Source organism: Meriones unguiculatus, chromosome 2 (genome assembly GCF_030254825.1).
Source record: "Meriones unguiculatus strain TT.TT164.6M chromosome 2, Bangor_MerUng_6.1, whole genome shotgun sequence".
Lineage (NCBI taxonomy): Eukaryota > Metazoa > Chordata > Mammalia > Rodentia > Muridae > Meriones > Meriones unguiculatus.
This window is the reverse complement of record NC_083350.1, coordinates 129,036,272-129,055,584: the sequence shown is the minus strand read 5'-3', so window position 1 is coordinate 129,055,584 and position 19,313 is coordinate 129,036,272.

Genomic DNA, 19,313 nt, shown 5'->3' with positions numbered 1-19,313 from the left:
GCCTCTTCCCTTTCTATCTGACCCTAGCCTATCAGGTCTCATCAGGGCTGGCTGCATCATCTTCCTCTGTGGCCTGGCAAGGCTGTACCCCCCAGGGGGAGGTGATCAAAGAGCCAGCCACTGAGTTCATGTCAGAGACAGTCCCTGCTCTCCTTACTAGGGAACCTACTTGGAGACTGAGCAGCCTATGGGCTTCCTCTGAGCAGGTGGTCTAGGTCCTCTCCATGCATGGTCCTTGGTTGGAGTATCGGTCTCTGCAGGCACCCCTGGGCCCAGGTTTTTTGGCTCTGTTGGTCTCCTTGTCTTCTTAATGCCATAAAGATATATGCTCAGTTGACCAATAAGGGACAGAGAAGTGCAGAGGGGCCCAGTGGCAAGAGAAACCCACAGCCTGTCCTCTGTGGAACAGCTGACAGCATTCCCTGCCCCTGCAGTCCATCCCCAGCCCTGGGCAGCAAGGTCAGCAGAGCGCCCCACCAAGTCTCTTTCATGTGCAATTGGGATGCATGCTGTCAACACTCCCATTGCAGAGAGTGAGGGAATGGCCTCCTCCTCCAGGAAGAAAGCTTCGGCCTGACCAGAGACAGTCTTCACAAGAATATTTATGCTAACCCTATTTTCTCTGATTTTTGGGTCAGGCCTTCAGTATTTTATTCAGAATTTCCTCTGCCTTTTTCCTCTTCTTCCCTCTCAGGAGGGGGAAGGGTGAGCCACAGGACAGGATGTCTGGCTCCATGCCAGGGCGTCCTGCAATTGAATAGTCTGCAGATGAGCAGAATGATGGCATTTAAGAACAAACAAAAGGAAAATATAAATCCTCCAGGCAGCAGATATGTGTAATTTAGTCTAGCTTTCTGTTTCAACTTTTAAAAGAATTCAGGATCCTAGACAATAGCGACCCTGAAATCGGCTAGCTCCTATACTAAATCTCCCTCGATTAGGCTCATAACAAAAGCATTATTTATAAACATATGGTGCAACTTGATGGCTTTAAACGAAGGTGGATCCAATTTGCCATCTCCATCTACAAGGTCCCAGGAGTGGTGGAAACCCGCTCCTCCTAGAGCCGCCGTGCATTCTCAGCAAACCCTCCAGACTTTGGATTCCACAGAGTGACTAGATGCTTTTGTTATTGACTCCTGTTCATCTCTTCCATGTCTGTCAGTTCCCATATTTATGCAAAAGCACCACTCAGCAGCGCACCAGTATTGGTAAAGTCATACATGTTTAAGGAAAAGTATTTGCCACAGCCTCATCAATGATGCTTTGTGCCTATTCGTTAGGTATAATTTACCCAAATCCGTAAACCCATCGTTCAATCCTATCAATTACACAAAAACCCTTCAGCCTTTGTCTATAGATACATCAGTTTTCAGCATCATGGTGAAATATCCAGCACAGGCTGTTAGTGAAGAGAAAAGCATTCTCTTGTTTACAGTCTGGAAGCTGGGAGGCAGGTTACCTGCATCATCTTAGATATGGTAGGGGGCCAAGGTGAATGACTGAACGGAGAATATGTGTAGGAGTGTATGCTGAGGTGAGCAGAGTTTGTGGGGACAAGGCTTTCTCCTTTTAATGGAACCTTCTTAGGAGAACTCAAGGGGCCAAAGAATGCTGTCCAAGAGCATGGCCCCAGGGGCCCAAAGACCTCCCACCAGAACCCACACCCCAAAAGCTCCTTAAGTACCACTCTGTGAACCAAGCCTTCAATTCCAATGGAGTCTGGAAGATGCTTAGACCACACCCAAACCATAGCAGTCATACAGTGCTTTTACTGGCCTTCGGAATCCTCCCTGGGCCATACCCCAACCCTCTATGCTTTCTGCTCCTTTCAAAGTCACACAGCTACATGGTCTTTTTATTTCCCTCTTTTGACTTAGCCATTCCATTGTCTGGAAATATTGCTTTTTTCCCCTTCCTCTTATTTCATAGCTTTATACTGTATCTAGAGTTAATCTATATTCAGAGTTGTCTTTTGAGTCTTGTTCCCACTTTATAATAAGCCCTGTGCACAAAAGAACTCAATATCTCTCCCCACGCATCATCAGTACCAAATACTATGCACAGCATACCCTCTGGAGTCACTGTTTGCCTGAATATGTGAACAGAAATGATGAACAGAATACAGGTCAGAAGAAGAACATCGCATGATTTAAATAACAGCATAACTGGGGGGGCGGATCAACTTGAATAACATGTAATTAGCATGTCAAGAAAAAACAAGGACTGTCTTTTGAGGCATTTTATATCTTTACCATGTGTTAGAACTTAAGCAGGGGATATCTGTGTACACTGAGTTCCAAGTGGAGTCAAACTGGTAAGAGACTGTTTCATTGGTAAAATGATAACATGTCACATCAATATTAATGTAATTTTATGGTATCTCCTGTAGATGGGAGCTTGAGAAAAATGTATGTTTTAAGGCAAAGACTGCAGCCACAAGAGAAATTTGATGCTGAGATATCAATGACAAGCCACTGAGAATACATTGGCCTACACTGTCAGGTCGTTCAGTCACCTGGAGAGAACTCCTCCCCACCCCTCATGATTCCTCATCCAGAAGGAACGCTTACCCCATGTACACATTTGGTGGGGAGATTTCTTAGGAAAAGAAAATACTGAAAAGGTATAAAATAGCCTGGGCCCCTCGGAGAATGGTTGAACCGAACGTAAAGGTAATGTCTTAACACTTTGTCCATCCTTAACAAGTAGCCCGGCAGCTGCTTGCTTTCATAAAGAGTGAGGCAAGACACGATTTTAGTGTTTCCTTACTTGGCTGATTAACACCAAAAGCTTTGCAGTATCACCTTTCAAAGTACTAAAAAGGAAGAGTCATTGACTGGACTGGGTGTGAGGCAAATATGGACTGTGGAGATAGCAGAATGCTTGCCACACAAGTCTCGGGGCCTGGGCTTGATCCCCAGAATGCACACAGAACAGATGGATGAATTGCACTCGCTTGTGCAATGCCAGCATTGGGATGCAGAGACAAGAGGGTCCCAGGGCCTCACTTAATCAGCAAATTCCAGGCCACTGAGTGCCCCTGTCACAAAAAGCAAGGAAGGGCAGAAGAGATGGAATAGGGAGAGGGAGAAGGAGAAGGAGGGAGGGAGAGACCTGGAGAAGAGGAGGGGGTCCTACGATTGGGATGCAAAGTGAATTAATAAATATATAAAATTTAAAAATATATCAATGTAGTGCAAGAAAAAAGAGACACAGTTAATTTCCAGGTATATTTTAAATTCCTCCTGGAATTGAAGAAAATGTACATCTTAAATGTCATTAACTTTATGGACAAAATGATTCATTTAAACATTTTTTTGTAGAAACCCATCACTAAAGGTCAAGAGAGAAAATGCACCACACAAGAAATCAAGCCTTGGAGGTGCTGCTTCTCAGCCTCTCAGTCCCCTTAGGTACTTTGAGGGGGTCTAGACCACCACCAGACCCAGGGTAGAAACTGCCACGTTAGCCAGTTGAATTGACATGTTCTACCTCAGGATAGAAGAATAGATTTTATATATGATTTACATAACACATTAACTCCAAACCAGAGTTTTAGCTACTCCTAAGAGTCATATATTGTTTTGTGTCAGAAAACTGGTGATTGCCATCTAGAGTGGCTTGTGCAAACAATGGTAGGCTCAGCCCTTCCAGAGAGGAGTACAGAGGGGAGGCAAGCTGGTTGTAAGCAGGGGTAGGATTCCTCCTGCTGACCCTATAGGTAAAAGCCCTAAGCCTGGTGAGGCTTTGGAGTTAAGCATGGTTGTAGGAGATGAGTTAATATAGCTTCCTCCATTGTAACTGTTTCATAAATCAAGGCTGTGTATCAAGAAGAGCTACTAGTTCAGACCCTACTATTATACATCCTTATTTCCTATGGCTTTGTGTTAAATCTCAGGCTTATAAATATGAACTCTTAGAATGCTAATATTGCCATTCAGCAAAGGTAAACATATGGACAGCAATAGGTTCCGTGTAATCCAACATAAAACATAAGATGATGCCACTTGATTCTAAGGAAATCTTTAAAAGGTGCAGTTCAAGATCACAAAATACCTTCATTGTAACCTGATTCAAAGACATCTGTGTTAGGCAGCAAGACGGCTCAGCAGGTAAAAAGCACTTGCCACCAAGCCTGATGACCTGAATCCATCTCCAGAATCCACATCCTGGAAGTAGAGAGCTGACTCCCACAGATTGTCCTCTGACTTCGACGTGAGTGCTTCATGGCACACATACGCACAAATACATACATACATACACATTCATAAAAAAGGAAAAAAGACACAAATATAGTGTACCTTGGACATTGCTGTGAATATTTACAACTTAGAGTTTCTATTTCTGTTTAACGGGGGAAATGTAAGTAAATCTAGCTAAATCTAAACAGTAAAGGTATGATGTAACCATAAGCCAAAAACCACTTTCTCCTCTAAGTTGCTTTGGTCATGGTGGTTTATTTGGTTGGTTGGTTGGTTGGTTGGTTGGTTAGTTTTTCGAGACAAGGTTCCTCTGTGTAGCCTTGGCTATCCTGAACTCAATTTGCTAAAGACCATTAGAATATATTCCTAAGTCTAGCAACCAAAGTTTATCCCATTATTTGACAACTTCCGCCTCCTGAGTCTGACCGCCAAGATCCAGCTTCCAAAGTATTCAAGTGCGGCAATCAAGAGCCCCCTTTGGCTACCTTAATTAACCTTTCCAATCAAAATTAACCAAGTCATCCTAACACAGAGTTTCCCTTTACCTTTATAAATCCTCATTTGCCTGTGGGCCACATCTGTCTTCCTCTCTGTCCAGAGGAGTCCTTTGTTACCCTCCCAATACCCTTCCCTTTCTCTTTTGCTGATTTTCTCCCCTCTTTTTTGTTCTCTTCCCTTTTCACTTCCTCCTCTATCTCCTGTCTTTGTCCTTTGCTCTCTGTTCCTCTGGAACAAATAAATCTTCTTTGTGCCGAGAGCTTGAGCAGACTCCAGGGTCCCAACAGTTGTGTCATATGGAAATTGTGCTCTTAAGGTTCTAAGGAACTGCCCTGTCAGACGATTTTCTCAAGCAACGGTATCACATCTCAAGAACCATCAGCAATGTGTGAATGTCCCATTTTCTCCGTATCCTCACCAAAACCTCCGTCATCTGCTTTTATGATCACAGCATCCTAGTGGGAGTGAAGTCATTTCCCTATGCTCTGAAGGGTGAGCACCTGGACCAATGACACTTCCCTCAAAAAGCATTATCAGCAACCGCAAAATCGAATGGCTTCAGCCACTGGCATCCAGTCCTCCCTTTGCAGGGCTAGGCTGGTCATTCATTCTGGTTTTATTGCATGCGCCTTCATTCCAGGATTGAGATCGCTTCTTTTGTGGTGGAGAGTCCACTCTCAAATGACGAGCAGAAACACTCTGTGGTCTGGATCCGGCACATGACACTTCTGCTTTCAAATTGTTGTCCACAGAATTCCTGTCATCAAATTCAACTTAAACACAGCCAGTAAGTAAACTTGGCTTGCAGAATCGAAGAGCAAGAGAGTGTAGTTTTATGAAGGAAGGAAGTGAGTTATTGGGGACAATCTCTTTGCCTCCCTGCTCTGTTCTCTGTCTCAACTCCATCTTATTTCCTATTTACTAACACGGTAAATCCATCATTGCGCTCAGACTTCAGGGCTTCTCAGATCTCAGAAATTCTATCCCTTCTCCCAAATCTCTGTCTTCCCTCAGTCTCCATTTGGGAGAACATACTGAAATCTGAAATTATTAGAAGCTGAAATGATTAAGAATTAAGAGTACCGGATTTCATCAAAGCTATTCTTTTCTGTCAAATACTGCTCATTACTGCCCAGAATTTATCTGTTTACAGATACAGATAATCAGTGAGTCTAGGAGCAGCAAAGCATCAACAGAACAAGTGTGAGAAGCAGGGCTCACAGTCCCAGAGCCCCCAGAAAAGCTGAGCAGGCCTGGTGCCCACCTGTGATCCCAGCATGCAGAGGTAGAGTCCGGAGGTCCCCAGAGCCAGCTGGCTGGCCAGACTAGCTGAGACAGTAAGCTCCGCGTTCAAGGGAGACCCTTAATATAAAACATAGAATGTCGTAAAGGAAGTTACCCAGCATTGATCCCAGACTTCCATGGGCTTGTGCACGTGTGTGCCTGCGCACACAACTGTGCCCCAAACATGTGAATGAACACATGCACACATGGCACATAGATATGCACATGCAAGACAAATTTAAATGACTGATTCCAAGTCATGTGTGGTGGCACCAGGCTGTAATCCCAACACTTTTAAGGCTAAGGCAGGAAGATCCTACATTAGGAACTAGCCTGGGCTGCAGACAGAGTCAAAGATCTGACTTGCATAGCGAGACCTGGTCTCAACAAACGAACAAGTCCCAAGTGATCTCATTTAGAGTAGTAAGACATACTCTTGTATTTTATTTTTGCAGCCGCTTTCATCTGGAGCTGAGACCGACCTTGCGGAAGTCTGCTGTGGATTCTGTACAAGTCTGTTTTCCTTGTTTTGCTCCTGTTTTGTCTAGCACATCGTTGTTGAACTTGGAGTGGAGGGGCCACGTTTTTAAGATGAGGTGATCACCAAGTTGAAGGCAGAGGCCTAAGAATCTGGGCACAGCCTGGAAAGAGGGAGGCACACAGGGACACTCATGGACTTCTGCCCCACCAGGGGGCCGCTGGATGTCACATTCCTGTTGATAAAACATCACTGCTTTTAAATTTCCTACCGTGGTAATTTACAAATTCTGTAGTATGGTATTTAACATTTCTCCAGCTTTCTCATCTTTGATCCCTTGTCGACTACCCACTCAAGATCTAGTCCTCATTACTGAGTTCCCTTTTCCTCCTGGGAGGGAGGCGAACAAACCTCTCTGTAGCTCAGCCATGGTACCAGGGCATAGAAACAATTCCACACAGGTCTGGCTTGGTGAAGCCAGGACTTTAATTGGGGTGATTTACAAGCACATGGGTGAGAGGTTACCCACAGGACCCCAGGCAGCTAACTTATAGATGACTACATCACTGAAGTTATTAATGACTTACATATTCCCATTCCCCGGGGGAGAAAGAGGGCTTCATGCATCTCCTAGGTCCTCCTGGGTCCTTCCGTCATTAGGAAATGGTACTGGGCCAGCCCAGTTTTGCAGGTCTCTCATAGGTAATCCTAACCACTCTAATGTCAAGGCAGCAACAGCCATATCATCTCTGGAGACCATTTTCCCACACTCATCCTTCTGTGCTCTGTTCTGTCCTACAGTTAGAGCAGTGGTTCTCAACCTTCCTAATGTAGGGACCCTTTAATACAGTTTTTAATTCATGTTTTGGTGACCCCAACCGTAGAAGTTATCTTCATCGGCACTTCGTGACTGTAATGTTGCTACTGTTGTGATTCGTAATGTAAACAGTTTTGGAGGCAGAGTTGTCGAAGGGGTCCTGACCCACAGGTTGAGAACCTCACCTTTAGCGGGTCATCTCAGTGGTCTCAGTCACCCGGGGTACTTTAACTGTGGCTGTTCTTGAGTTTGCACAATGGGAAGCATGGCCTAAGAACAGTGAGTGGAAAGGAGAAGAGTACTTCCCAGCTTGTCCCTTCTCTGGAGCCTCCTAACTGACACTGGTCACATGGTCTGCTAGCCTGGACCACCACCATCGCAGCTCCTTCTCAAAGGCTCTGATTTGTCCCTAGGTCTTCCTCATGACCTCCTCCCTCCACTTCTTCAGCTCTATGGGTGACAATAGCTCCTCAACAGTACTCACGTATAGGTACCTCAATATCTCTTCTTTGTGAGATCTCTGCATTTACTCTTTGCATTTCGGTGCCTCACGAGGACCATCTGCAGTGAATTGCTTCCAGCTGCCATCCGCCTCGCCAAAAGTAATACTCTCTGTTGCTTGGTTTCAGGTTTGCATTTCAGCAACTTTTTCTCATAATCCTCCCTTTGCTTGAAATCCCATTGCCCCACCTCTGTGTCTCGCTGCCCTTCAAGAACCTCTTGAGGACCATTACTCACAAGTAGTCTACCATGTGCCCCATACTCAACACAAACTTGATGGGTTTCTTTATTTTATTTATTTATTATTATTATTTTGCTTTATCTTATACTGACTTGTATAAATGTAACTCTTGGACACATGGTCAACCTTTTGAGGTCAGAACCCTCATCGAGGTCTGACAGGCTTTCATTTCTCTTTCCCTTTTTGTTCTTCTCCAACCTCTGGCAGTTTCCAAATCACAGCTTGACATCAGATTGATGCTCAATCATTCGTTATTATTAGTACTTTCTGTTTGTTACTTACTGCTACTTCCCAGAACAAGAATATGTTCTGGTTGTGGTGGACACTTTACAATAATTATGCAAATTTTTCTTTGGCAGTAATGCATTTGCTACATTTGAAACAGGCAATATTCACCTATGATACATACAGTTGCTACCTGGTATCTGCAAAAAACTTTTTCTGAAACTTCCCATAGACAACAAAAATCTGCTGATGCTCATGTCCCTTATAAAATGGTGTATAAGACCTATTAACACCTTCTAATATTCTTGAAGCATCTCTATATTGCTTGTAATAATAATACCCAACACAACATAGCTACATTGAAAGCACGTGTATACTTGCTATACTGCATATCTCAAGGAAGTGTCAAGAAGAAAGTCTGTACATATTCTGTGCAGATAAAAATAATTCAGATTAGTTGTAGATTGAATGTCAGGATAGGAAACTCTTAGTATGGAGGGCTGTCTGTGGTAGAGGATTGTATTAGTTGCTTTTCTGCTGTAGTGATAAAACACCACAGCCAAGGCAACATAGAGAGAGTATATTTGAGATCAGGGGAATAATAGTTTACCGTGGTGGAAACCATGGGAGCAAGCAGCAGACCTGTAACAGGAACAGGAAGCTGAGGGCTAACATCTTTAACCTCAAAAAGAAGCAGAGGGAACAAACTGGAAACAGGTTGAAGTCCTAAACTCTCAAAGCCTGCCTCCATTGATGTGCCTCCACCAGCAAGGCTTTACCTCCTAAAACTCTCCCAACAATGCCGATAACGAGGAACCAAGTATTCAAATACCAAAGCCTTTGGGGACCATTTCTCATTCAAACCATGGTGATTTTCAGGTGATAAATTTGATTGTCTTTTAATACGTTCCCTTAGGTGTCAAAAGAAAAACTCATGTGTGTGCCCATATTCATCTGCATCTGAGGGTACAGAACTGCCATCCCAACATCCTAGGAGGCTGAGGTAGGAGGAGTGCATGTCAAAGCATGCTCGGACTGCATGATATAGCCAGATGTGCAGGTACAGGAAACCCTATCTCAAAATAAATGTAGAGAGCTGGAAGGATGAGTAAGTGAGTCCCTAGTTAAATGATTCTTTTCCCTTTTTCAGTAGTTCTCTTTTTTAATAGTTGCCTTATTCGTGTTGTCTCTTCATAGCAGTAGAACAGTAACTTATTGGTACCAGGAGTGGAGTGCTTCTATGACCGGCCTGAGTTTGGAACTTTGGACTAGAAAAGCATTTGAACACTTTAAGCAGGGCTTACTGATCCATCCTGGTAGGAGCATGGCCAGTGGTGGGGGTGATATGAACTTTTGGAGTCCAGATCAAGAGGTTACAAAGGGGAAGAATATTCGAAAGGGGCCTAGAAGCCATTCTTGTAATATTTGACAAAGAATGTGGCTGCTTTTGGCCCTTATTCTAAAAATGTGTCTGAGGCTAAGTTGAAGAGTTTTGGATTAGTGGCATTGGTAAAGGAGATTTCAAGACAGCCTAATATTGACTATGTCATGTGGTAATTAGTGGTCACACTTATTCAGATCAACAAGGAAAAGGAGCAAATAGAGCAAGAAAAAAATGCAAAATATACAGTCTGAGGAGAAAGGGGGCACCAAAAAGTATTTTGTTGGAGCTAAGCCCTGTGCTCAAGGAGATAAAAACTTTAAGGGAAAGCCTGATGCTAAAGGGCATAAAGGAAATGATGACTTCAGGACAAGACCCCACCCAGCTAGTCTTCCAGATTGTGAAAAGGAATGAAAGAAAATCTTAAGTGCTGAAGGAAACCACTAACAACAGAAAACCAATGTAGGTGTAATTGAAGGACAGGGCCAAGCGTCAACCCTAGCAAACGGAAGAAGTTGGTAGTTTTGGTCGCATGGCTTTGGCATTAGATCGAGGATATAAAGACAGAGTTGTGGAATCTCCCTCCACAGGTAAGGAAAGCCAGTGGGGCCAGGCGTGTGTCAGGGGTGTCCCTGCATGGAGACCTAGAGAAGCCATTGTGTGAAGCTGGGAGGGTGAAGCCTAGACTGTGTTGGAGACCCTATGATATTGGAGATGCCAGAATCACAGGATACCTGCCAAGGAAAGCCACAGGCAGAGTGTGAAACCATCTGAGAGAGAGAAGTGTCAACAAAACTAGAAAAAGATGGAGATCTGAAGAAGGCTTTGACGTAAACATGGAAATGCAGAATTTGGAGTTTTCCCTGTTGGTTTTTGGTCTTGCTTCGGTCCATTATTTTCTTACCATGCTCCCTTTCATCCTGTTTGGAATGGTAATGTATATTTCATGCCATTGTGAGTTGGAAGTGTATGATCTGCTCTTTTGATTTTGGTTTTATAGGGGGTTACAGTTAAGGGATTGCCCTGAGTCTCCAACCCCCTGACTTTTAAACAGTGTTAAAACTGTAAAAAACTGTGGGGATTAAATGCATTTTGCATTATAATATGGCTACAAGCCTATGGGGGCCAGGGAGTGGAATGTGGTAGTTTGAATGAGAATGACCCCCACAGACTCATATTAAATGCTCAGTCACCAGGAAGAGACACTTTTTTGATAGAATTAGAAGGCTTAGGAGGTGTGGCCTTGTTGGAGGAAGTGTGTGATTGAACTTTCAAAAGCCCATCCCCACCAGTCCCCCAACCCCCCACCCACTCCCAGATCAGGATGTAGCTCTCAGCCACTCCTTCAGTGCCTGTTTGCTCACTGCTGTGCTCTCCACCATAATGATAATGGACTAAGCCTCTGAAACTGAACCAATGAAATGGTTCCTGATGGAAGAGTCGCCTTGGTCATGGTGCCTCTTCACAGCAATAGAACAGTGACTAAGGTAAGCACGGGTATTCATAATCGCCTGAACTTTAAGCAAAAACAATACTCTTCAGTCAGCAAAAAGATCAACTAAGTGTTCCTGTAGGCAATGGAATGTTATTCAGCGCTAAGCCATAAGAAGACATGGAAGACTCTTAAATGCCTCTGCCTAAGTGACAGAAGAAAATCTGAAAATCTAGAAATACCAAAGCTGAGGAGAGAGTGAAAATTTACAGTTGCCATGGATTACTATGGAGAGAGGGCTGACAAGGCAGATCACAGAGAGGTTCAGGACAGTGACACTACTCTTCAGGAAAATATAGTAGGAGAAACATCCTTACATATTTGGAAGAAGAAAAACAACAGGATGTACATCGGTGTCCCTGGGGCTTTGCACAAACCTTGTTAACAATTCCTGAACAAAGGTTTATGGATACTGATAAGTTTAATATTGGGTACCAGTGTCCATAGTTGAAGATCATGTGTACACAGAAGAACATGGAGGATTTTCTGTTCAATTCTGCTATGATCCTGAGACTTCTCTAAAATAAAATTCATGAGTTAAAGGGGGAAAGAAAAAAGAAAGAAAGAGAGAAAGAAAGAAAATCCATGTTATAACGTATACCAAGCATGCAGTAATTGGTAACTGATAAATTCAGTTACCAATTACATTTGGTTGAACCTGACGGAGACTGGAGATTCCAAGAGAATTTACAAGTGGCTCAAACAAGATCAAAGTCCTTGGTCATAAATTCAGTGCAGAGGTCAGCTGGTCAGGGCTGGAATAGTGACCTCATAAATAAACAGAATAGCCTTCTCTTTCTATATATATATTTTTCCCACTAATCTGAGTGTGTAGCTGATTCATAATCTCAGAGATAGCTTCTGGAGCATTAGTTATCTTGTTTGCATTCCTGCCTGGAAATGAAAAGAAAATAAAGATGAGATGAAAGGACATTGCAAGAGCCCTCCCAGCTGACTCTGCTTAAAGGTCTTTGACAGAAGCACCTGCCTCTCAAAGACTTCTGCCTCTGTTTCCCCTGAAAACCTCAAAGAAACATGAGATACAGTCTTAGAGCTGTTTGTATTTCCATCACAACACCACGGGTGTTATTCTTGGTAAAAAAAAAAAAAAAATACACACACACAAACACACACATATTTTAGGATCTGCTTTTCAGTCCTATGGTTAATCGTAGAGACAGTTTTAGGTCTATTTTCCGCCCAGTGCTGGCATGCTGACTTCCCTCCCTCCTGCTTGGAGACCAGCAACTCACACTACATTCTTTTTTCTAAGATTTTATTATGGTTGGTTGAGAGAGTCTTGACTCTTAATTTGAGCATTGGTAGAGTCAGTGATCCTTTCTGCCTCTAGGACATCTGAAAATTTGAAAATTATACCAGGATGCTGATAAAAGAGGCCACCCCTGAAGTCAGTGTCAGCACAAAGGAACATGCAACAGCCAAGCCACAGTTCTTCACCTTTCCACAAGGATGTCATAAACACATCTGTTACATGCTTACTCAATTCCAGGTGCTGCCTTCCGCATGCCCTGCTTTATATGCAAATTAGAATATATACAACGCAGCCATTAGAAGCAATGTTGTAGATGAATATTTATTAATACGAAAAACATGGACAGCATGTTATCTAGATGAAAGCAGGCTATGAAGTCAGAAGGATAGTACAAACCTGTATTTGTTCACCCAACTCTAGAAGGGCTGACATATGTTTTAGAGTTATCCCAGAGTGATGGAATAATGGGATTTTTTTTTCTCTTTTATTTTCCTGTCACCTATGTTTCCATCAATGCATCTTCTGTTGTATTGTAATAAAACTAAAAGAGTGAGAGAACCGGAAGAAAAATTGATCAAAGCCAAGTGCATGACTGAGGAAGAAAAAAAAAAAGCATCAGAGGCTAGCCTGCGCTACACATGTAAACACCCTGCATCAAAAGAAACAATAGCGAACTATGAAAAAGAGATTCTTGTGTAGATGACGGGAGAGTGGGCTTACAAAGGATGAGACTGCAGGCTAGATCAGGAACACTGATACTGAAACAATTTAAATGTGAATGGAGACGCCCTGACTGTGGAGCACAAAGCAAGGACCAGCTAGAAGGCAGAGCTACAAGGGTGAGGGACGGGGGTGAACGGGAGTCTGGTACTGATTCCTGGCTATGTGGAAATCCCAGATAAAAGTGATAGGAAGTTTTTACTTTATTTCCTCTTTGGGGCTACTAATTGGAATGACACGTCTATCAAACCTAGTTTTTAAGAGACAATGATAGGTCAGATTCAATACCTACCAATCTAGCCAAAAACACAATTCTTAAACAAAAAGTCACGTGTTTGTGCGTGCATGCGTGTGCGTGTGTTGTGTACATGTGTGTGAGCTCATCGGGTTGATTTTTTTTTTAACTTCACTAGACCTAAACTTTATGTATTTTAAATGATAATCAGACACAGCAATAAACCTTAATGCCATTGTATAATACACATTACATCAAAAGTAGGTATTTAATATGCAGTTAATACAGATTGCATAAAGGAACAGATACTATGACCTTGTTTCATAAGAAGTAAAGTAGCAATACACATATGTATACATGCAAATTTACACAAAAAGTACATATCTTTGAATGCACATATATATGAATGCATACAAAAAACTCAGGGAAGATCTTCTAAAATGTCAGCAAGCATAATATATACAACTTTATCTCCACAGGGATAGCTATGACAATAAAAGAACAACAAGGCAAGAATTCTAGAAAAAACAGAGTGTGTAATCTTGAATTTTTAGGATAGCAAGGCCCCAGGTGAAGCTTATTTATCAACCATTATCAACTCCTCATACAATTTCTTTGAGCTTCAAACCTCATGAACACAAGTAAACAGTGATTTTATCATACGAATCCATTAGAATTATATATTTAACCTTAGAGAAACCTGACAGTAATGAAATTATCTGCTGGCCCCATCGGGTTGATTTTTAAAGGAAGCAGGGATTGGCTTCCTACCTCTTCTTTCTCCTCCTCCTCCCATGATCTCTCCAGCTTAGTGGCTTCAGTGCAGCTTCTGACATTTTGCTTTAGGGCTTCTGAGGTGTATTGAGAGAGAGGAGGAGAGGGACTGAGGTTAAATAGAGGGACTGCTCTTCCAGCCTTGTTCTCCCGAGCCCCCAGGTTTTTCTGCCTTCTATTTAGTATAAAGGTGGGTGAGATTTCACACTTCGGTGGTTAGCGTGGTTGAAAATGTTACCATGTGGCTTTCTTTCTTTCTTTTTTCGTTTTGAGACAGAATCTAACTCTGTAGCTCTGCCTCTCCTAGAACTCCCTCTGTAGATCAGGCTGGCCTCAAACTCACAGAGATCTTCCTGCTTCCTCCTCCCAAGCGTCGGAATTGAAGACATGTGGCACCACACAGGCTACCAACGTGTTTTTAAAAAGTTCCACAGATGAGGCTGAGCTAGAATTTCTGTGTGCCTTAGTTTGGGTCGTAGACAATACACTCTCAGGCAGGAATTCCTATTTATATCTTATTTAGGAGAAAAGAGACATGAAGACGAGGCCAGAAGGGGCAGAGTGAAAATCAAGACAAACCATTTTCTCGCTGGTCACAGGGAGGCAGGGTGCTACAATTCAGGATAGATGCCCAACTAACTGTGCCCTGAACAGCTCAGGAAAGGGACCAAATCACTCTGTTTGAGTTCTCCACTGAGGCACAACAAAAACAAACTCAGCGGCCTACATGTTGGTGACTAGTTTATGGGTGTGTAAGTCAGAAGTCAGTTACCCAGAGTTCTTGTCAAGGCTGTGGGGAAGGTGTTGGTCTGCTTTCAACCTCTCTCTTGCTTTTGGAAGAACTGACTACCTCCTGTTTGAAGAAGCCTTGTTGGAGAACAGTGATCCGTGTTTCCTTGCTGGCAGTTAGTCTAGAGCTCCTCCCAGCTCCTAAACACTACCCACAATTCCCTGTCACATAGGCCCTCCATCTTCAGACGACCAATAATGAGTCATACATTCCTTGTGCTTCAATAGGAATTCAGTTCACTAAAAACCAACATTTGTTGATGAAACATACTTCCTTTGCTTGGTAATTCTCCTACTTTGGGAGTGGGGAGTTTCTGCAAATAATGTACCTCCAACAAAAGCCTAACTTGGTGAGAGCTAGTCCTTCTTTGTGACACTGTAGGAAACGAGCAGAGGTAATCTTCTCTACACTTCCCTGAATACTAAGCATGAAGAAACACAATAGGGGTTGAGCCATGCAAATGAACTCATTTTAAACATTTGACATGTTTCTTCAGCAAAATTATAGTGTAATCTCCTAAAGGCAGGGATCTATATTTTACACTGTACCATTTCTAATTAAATGTATGTGTGTAAACTTCTGGTTAGTAAATATTAGCTATCTTTTTGTGACCCTATACAGAGTCACTTTCAAAATACCTGGCTATAATAATCCCGTATATTAAAATGTGTCCATAATGGATTCAATTATGAGAAAAAAAATCTATGAGCTATTTTCGCATGTTAATATATTAAACTGTAAACATAATGTCAGATAAATCTTGAGAATTTTGACCTAATGATCACAAATGAATCTTCCTTTACAAATATTGAATATGTTTTATTGCAGGAAACTTTTCTTATCCTGTGTGGTATATATTATAAAATTGTAACTTTATTAAAATTACTTTTGTCTTAGTAATAAATTAATAATGATTACCAAAGTTTGCTATGAATAAAATAACAGCTAGATAAAACTAGCAAGACAAAAATAAAAATGAGGCAGTGGCTCATCCATGCGATTTCCACATAGTCATGACACAATTAGAAAACAAGATGTCACACATCTGACAGTGAACTGTAAGAACCCAGGCATTCATTTTAGAGAGCACAGACATACAGAGAGTAAAAGGACTGACTAAACAGCATGCAGATAGTCAAGACAGGGTTTAAAGGAATCTAGATCTCAAATTGCCCAAGTCAGTTGTATCTAAAAGTGTCTCATTGTGACCCTGGCTCAGCTAGGACTATCCATGCATCTTAGATATACACTATATTGAGCGTACTACTAAAATTAAAATGATTCTGCCTATTATACTATAGCAGAGTGCTAAGACATCATGAATTCTGAGTTCCCAGTCTCTTCTTTTTCCTCTCTCTCTCTCTTTGTCTCTGTGTATCTCTCTCTCTCTCTCTCTCTCTCTCTCTCTCTCTCGTGATTTTTTTTTTATTTTTTTCGACAGGGTGTCTCTGTAGCCCTGGTTGTCCTGGAGCTTGCTCTGTAGACTAGGCTGGCCTTGAGATCTGCTTGCCTCTGCCTCTTGACTGCTGGAATTAAAGTTGTGTCCCTTCTCACTGGAATTTCTAAAGTATGGGGCAGAAGATCTTAGAGCAATTTTGTGTTTGTGATGAGAATTAAATGAGAAAGATTTGGCCCCAAATTCTTTATATTACTCTATTTTTTTTCAACTGTGTTCTGAGTCCATTTATTTGATTTTACCACTTCTAATGTCCTTAACGGATCTAAGCGCCAATCTAAGTCATGAGTCACATATCAGTAGAAAGTTTGTTAAGATATATAGCCAATGTGCTAATCAATGTTTGATTTGATAGCAGGTGATGAAGAAAAGAAACAATTTAGTGTGGACCGAGACCTCTTGGCATATTCTCATATTAGAATAGGAAAAGCTTACCCTAAAAATCAAGGCTCAAACAAACAAACAAACAAATAGATAAATAAATACAGTGAATGAATGAGAAACTTAAATTTGGGAATTAAACTTCTCAAATGTGAATGGGAAAATGTTTCTCCAAGAAGAAAATATAGCCAGTGAGTTTGCTTAAAGGATTATCATATGAAGATAGCAATTCAATAATAAAAATCTTAACAATTTTAAAAATAAAAACACAATTTTATGCTTTGTGTGCAAAAAAAAAAAAAAGAAATACAGCAACTTGAAAGAATTATGGGCATCAAAGAATGACAATGTATAAGGCTAACTTAGATAAAACCCAAGGCAGAACTTGCTTACGTCCTTGTCTATAGGCTCAAAAGGGTTCAAGTCTGAGAGCAAAAATGGAACGAAATTAACTGACTAGATTTTCCAGCTTTTGTGTTTTTCTTTTAAATTCTAGGTTAATGGGAAAAAAAACCACACACATACAGATAACAACAACAAAACAAAACAAAACACCACAACAACCTCAAGTTGGAATCTCCTGCTTGCTAGCCTCTGTGCATTACACAAACAAACAAACAAACAAACAAACAAACAAAAATCCAGAAAGGTAACAGAATTCCCAGTATAAAATTAGCTGACTGAAATCCTGAGTGGCTTTTGCCTAAATCCATCCCCAGAACTTTGTCTGTCCTGGCAAAAATGTAACCAAACAAGAATCGAGCCAGAAGCTCACTTTATGGACAGATGTAAATTACGTGCACTAAAGTGTAAGTAGGTGAACACCCACCCCCCCACACACACAGAGACACAAAAACACCATGCAAATTTGGCAGTTCGGAAATGTCAGTGCACTTGTTTGAAGGTGAAATTTCAGTCCCTTTGATGAAGACACCATCTTTCAGCCAAGCACTGACAAAATCTTCGGTGCCTGTTTGACCCCTCCCTCGCCTTTCGGTTGCTGGGCTCCATCTGGAGGTATGGGGGCTGGGGGCTCTTCCTCTCCATCAGGGCTAAGCGTTCCCAGACCAAGCACCAGCCCCGCCTGGGTTCCTGCAGAGCAGCGTCCCAGCACTGCAAAGGGCCACTGGAAAGGGATTTGAAATGGCAAAGCAGACATTTACAGGCGCCTCAGACACCGCGGAACCTGGCGGAGCCCAGCTCCCGCTCACAGGGCTGCAAAGTAGGTGTTTTTAGTCCACGGTGGTCTGTTATCATTGAAGGAAAATATTCTTCACAGGGTGAACATTTTTATTTTGGAGTGAGTCCAGCACAATTTGGGGTGCAATGCGTGAAACTCTGACCCTAAGGGCTCTCTCTCCCCTTTCAGTTTTGTGTTATTCAAGGATGAAAAAGGGGTGCACTTTAGAATACTCTCCACCTTTTAAAAGCAGATTGCGAGCACGACGGTGTTCACCTAACAGAAACGGCCCAGGCTATGAAGTTAGGACTCGGCAGAAAGGAGTTCTGAGGGCGAAGTTTAAAGGAAGGTAAAGTGAAGGAAGAGCTAGGTGCAGTCCCGAGAGGAGGAATCTCTAAGGTCCCTGTACCCTCTAGGAGTCCGAAGACCGGTGTGCGGTAGCCAGGCCTGGAGGAAGGAAAAGCTGGACGAAGGAGCTGGCACGCTCGGCGCTCCAGGGAGCAGCGTGCAAGTGTGTCCATTTGTTGCGAATGTGCTCTCTGGCCCATCCATGTGCCTGGGAGTGCGCGTGAGCTCCCATTTGTTTGCCTGTGTGTTTACCAGTGGAGTGTGTGTGTGTGTGCGCGCGCGCAGCTGCGTGCAAGGATGCGTGGGGTCCCCCGCGTGGGCGCGTGTATCTTTGTGCACGCTGCGTCCGTGCGCCGGCACCTCCGAGCGCAGCAGGGCTTAGGGGTACGGGGGGGGCGGGCTGCGACTCCCCGGTCGCCCCCTTCCCCGGGGCTGAACTGGAAGGAGGCGGAGGTTTTGGCCCAGGCGCTTCCGGAGACCTCGGGGTCCCCGAGGCGGACGCGCAGGTAGAGGCCAGGCCCCCTCTCGCCCGGTCCCGGGGTGGTCCCCGGCGGCCGGAGGGACCGGGCGGGCGGCGGGCCGGCTGCAGAGCCCAGGCCCTGCCTCTCCAACTCCGCCGGCGGCGGCGGCGGGAGCACGTGAGCCGGGGCTCCGGGTGGTACCCGGGCGCCGCCGAGCCGCGCTGCGAACGCTGGCCCTGGCCGGCGGCCAGGCTCTCCCCGCTCAGCGGTCCGCCTTACTCGCTCGCTCGCCCGCCCGCCCCCTCCTCCCGCAGCCCCCTCCTCTCCATCCGCCCACGAGCAGAGGTGGGCACTCCCCGCCTCCCGTCACCCCCTCCGCAAGGGCGAGCGCGCACACACACACAGACGCACACCCACGCACACTCATCCCTCTCGAATCCTGGGCAGGAACTCTGAAAACTTCCAGCCCCGGCAGTTTTGTGCGCACCGGGCGCAGAACGCAGAAGGCCAGCAGCAGCCTGTCCCTCCGCGACTCTGCGGTGCCGCCGCCGCCTGCCAGCCCGCCCGCCCTCC